We start from the raw sequence: 4,567 nt of genomic DNA on the forward strand, positions 1-4,567 counted from the left end.
TAATTGTCTTCCATCCTGTGAAATTATAAAGCTGTTTCTCAGATCGTTTTTATTTTAGCTTTCGTTTCCAGGGCTTTGATGGGGTTACAGGAAATGCAATAACTATACACATGATGCATGACGGAGCTACGCGATGCTTGAGAGACAACTGGTCCACTGAGAACAAGATGGAGTTGGAGGCCATGAAGTTCAAGTGTTGAGCGGCATTCCCAGGCACACCCTCTCTGGGGACGCGGCCCCAGTAGCCGCAGGGCCCATTCCCCTCTGCAGGTTAAAAACTTCCTCTTCCCCCTAGTGGTGTTGTTTGGACAACTTTTGAGCCACAACCATATTTAGTCATATTTGGGGAGAAGGGAGGCAGGGGCGGGTCAAAAGCCAAAAAGGAAAATAAAGAAGGTATATATACTTCCATAGCTGAGATCAGTTTACTCCTAGCGTACGGGTCCGGGAAAGCCTCAGTCAGAGGTCACGTGGGAAACAAAACCAACCAGAACAGAAACCTCCCCCTTCAGCTGGGTGGACACTGGCTGCTTTCATTCATCTCAATCCAAGAAACATCATGTCCAGTCATGGCTTTGTCACTCGGTGGGAGCCTTAAGTGGCTGCCAGGAAGACAGCCCATGCTAATCACTGCAAGTCACAGCTGTCTTGTTCTGTTTTTTTAAAAGCGAGTTTCCTTCATCAAGATAACAGAAATGTACTGACAAAAGGAAACTTACAGACAGCCCAGAGGGGAAGCAGGAGGTAAGAGTGAATTGCCCAGTTAACAACAGGAACATGTGCAGAGGAGAAAGTTTCCCTCCCCTTGGATGCTAAGCCAGGTTCCCAGCACCCTGAGCTGCTCCAGGACGGGACCGGGTCCCGGGGCCGTATGTTGTCACCAGACGCCATGCTCACACCTTCTGAGAAAGCCAGAGAAGGCCAAGCGGCGCGTGGGCTCAGGAAAATAAGAAGCGAAGAAGAAAGGATGTAGAGGTTGGTTAAAAATAAAACTTATCAGATGAGAATTAAGTCCGGAGAATGTTATCTCTCCCCACAGGAGGGTGGGAAAAAAAAAATAGGCATGTCAAGGAGAACACAGGCCACAGGATGAATAAGCATAAAAATAGGAGGAAATGACCAAGCGAACGTGCCAACTCTGCAGGAGGAGGGCCTTTCTTGAGGTTCCAGGACAGGCCAGGAACCCTCAAGGGGATACCCAAGAAATGGGCCAATGGACTGTTTCTTGGGCCGAGATACATTTCTTTCCCTCTATACCTTTTTCAAATCCCTCCCCGCCACCCGACATGTGCCTTTATTACCTTTTCAGAAAAAAATAGAGGTCTATGGAAAAGGTTCTTGGGGAATTCCTACTTACCAGCATTTTTATGGCAGGTAACCTCATCCCCCATGAATTGTTCAAAAATCCAGAAGTTGGCAAGTGCTTAAGCCCTTCCCCAGCTGCTTGTTACTGCTTCCTTCAACCTCGCCCAGCCCTTGGGCGCTGGGCACAGCTGCCCACCCCCTGCCCCCACCCCCCCACTCCCCCCACCCCCCCATCCCCCCACCGCTTGCTGGAGACCTACTCCCACAGCTCCCTTCGCAACAGGCCGACCACACCCGGCCCCTGTTCTCTTCTAACTCCCATTTCCCTGGAAGCTCAGGAATGATAAATAAAATTTTGCCGTCCCAAGTCACCTTCTGCCTTGTACATCCGCCAGGCATCTGTCATAAGGGTTACGCTGTTTTCCCTCAAAAAAAACCAGGCACAAAACAAAGACTCCTTGTTAAATTAATTTTTAATGACCCAGTGTTTATCTGCTCCTAAAATTATGAATTTCATTCCACAACTGCTCTTAAATCTGCGATGCAAAATTGTGGCAATAAAGCACAACCACCACTGTCCGAGCTCCTTCTCAGGCTTTAAAAAAGGAATCACAAAAACGGTCTTTATAAATTTTCTGAAAAATCTCAGCACTCGGGAGCATGAGCAGCAACCACGTCCAAAAAAGCTGACTTTTCCAAGTGCAAAGTTTATCAAAGGTCAAACAAACAGGATTCAAGAAAGAAATCTGGTGCTTTTTCGACAAAGTATTTAAGTAAGCAAAAGAACTGTGTGAAAAAAATTAAAATGACATCCTTCTACAGGCCACCTTAAAAAGATTAGGCAGAGACTGCCCAAGTGCCTTTGAGAATTAAAAATGTTTCTAAATCGCCACTCAAGGTCACTCAGAGGTGATGAAAGTATTGCTGAGATGCGGGGGCCTTGCTCCGGCTTCTCCCTTAGTTTCTACTTATCAGACGGAGAATCATCAGTATCAGAACAACACTGACATCTCAGCTCGACCTCAACCCCAAATTGGGAAGATGCCTCAGAAAGAAAAATCTGCTTTCCTCCTCCAGAGTTCATCAAAACAGGGACAGGACGGCAGCATTTTGCACACTGCCCAGACACCCCCTGATGAGGCACTGTGGTCTGCTGGGAGGCCTCCAAATGGCACCCAGGAAATCCAGTTTTCCCTTCTGGAGGCCACCCCCTGCTCCTGTCTAGCGTGAGCCTGAGAGGCCAATGTTGGACACAGACCCAAAGTTCCTCAAGGATCTGGGAGAGGCATGCAGGAAAGATCCCATTACCAAGTCAAGGGAGACCGCAACTAGGAATTGGGTGATTTCTGTTCCTGTGGTTTACACGGAATAACTGACATTCCTTTAGGAGGCTGGGCAGGAGACCCCTGTTGATAACCAAAACATTATGTAAAAATGCAAGAGGCAAGCTCCCCTTCTCCCAACTCCACTCATTCCTTCTCTTCTGTCTGCCCTCTCCTCCACAGGAAGCAGAGACCACCAGAGACCACGGTCACTGAGGACCACAAGTCCCAAGTCCAATCGTGGGTGCTACTCCGTTACCTTGTCACCTCAGACGAGCCACCTCACTGTTGTAAGAACATGTCGTGTGGAGAGAAGAGCTGGGTCACAGCAGCTGCAAAGAAGAAACCTGTGAGAGCCCCTAGTGCAGGCCCGGCCTACTGGTATTCTCAGAGGCCCCAGTCATTTTACCAATTGTTCTTTGTCCAGACTTTTTAACCTCTGACCTTGGCCTTGCAAATGTAAAGGAGACAGGCCTTAGTAAATGCAGCCTCTCAAAGGACCTAACCTATCAACATGGAGAAACAACAACATATTAAAAAATTCACATTCGGATGGGAGTCGAGTGGGTCTGAGAGTAGATTGGCTCTTGAATCTAAACCAGCATCTATGACCCAACAGAGCTCAACTATAACCAGCTTCGTTTTGAGAAAAAAACTCTTTCTCTCTACTCTGTTTTGACAAGTCTCTCACCACCTCGCTGACCAGTAGTATTTTTTTCATGTCATTCAAAGGATTCAAGACTGAAGCTAGGTCAATCTTGTATTCTTTGTACTTAAAATAACTTGACCAAGAACATCCTTTGGGCTAGTCCTTATAGTTAATCAAATATAAAAGTACCTGACATGTCCAAATTCCTCTTTTATACAAACTGCTGACCCAGCACGGCATTTCCCATCATTGCTTTCTAAAACACAGGAAATTTCGGGACTGAATGGCCAAAAGAAATTAGGATGACCTAGCCTCGAAAAAAACCTGAGCTATTTAAAGAAGAAAAACAAAATCACGTCTGAATGGATAATTCATGATTCAGACAGCCCAGCATTTAATTGATATTAACTACTCTACTGAAGATCTATTTAATGCACTTAGGTAAGACTTTTTATTTCCATGAAATTGGATCTTTGGTTCAAAATTGAATCTCCTGCCGAGGACTCTGCACTGTAATAGGTGACGTAACACTGAGGTGGGCCCTTAACATTTCATTGCCAGGAACATAAAGGAAATTGATCAGATTATTTGCCAAATAATGTTTCTTCATAGGGGCTAAGTCCTCCCCTAAGTGGGCTGTCAAAAGAGAGAAGCAAAAAGCAGACACTATTAGTTTTATTTTCCAGGTTCAATCTTCTAGGGCTCAGATTCAACCATGAGAAAAATCAGTGCATTAAAAATTGATCTGGTATTTAGTTTATTAGTTTACAGGACCTTTGTCTGAAAGGAATAAGCAAGGCCCAGGAGGTCGGATCTTTTGGCAAGTCAAAATAATGACTCCAGTGAAAGATACAAGACATACTATTGGAATGACATGATATTCCTTCAGAATCTTGTCACTAGCGTCCTCATGACATTAGTAACCATGGGAAAAACTTCATTACAATTTTATGGGATACGAAATTCCTAGAGAACAATGTTCTTTCCTTCTCTCATCCTGAAGTTTTTCAAAATTGTTCCAAAGGAGGAATGTACTCTGTCTTATCTGAAGCTATTCTCATGTTCCTCCTACAGTCCCAAGCTACTGAAGGGCAGAATTTTTCTTTGTTCAGTTTTCAGATTCATGGTGGTCAAAGACCTATTCCAACAGGGAAACGGATATGGAATGACACTAGGACCAAAGCTTTCTAACACTCTTAGCCTCAATCTGTAAGTCAATGAAAGAGGTGTGTAAAAACTAGCGAGCCTTTTTTGCCAAGGATGGAGGAAATGAATCAAGCCACGAAAACAC

Source organism: Halichoerus grypus, chromosome 8 (assembly GCF_964656455.1).
Source record: "Halichoerus grypus chromosome 8, mHalGry1.hap1.1, whole genome shotgun sequence".
In the NCBI taxonomy this organism is placed as follows: domain Eukaryota; kingdom Metazoa; phylum Chordata; class Mammalia; order Carnivora; family Phocidae; genus Halichoerus; species Halichoerus grypus.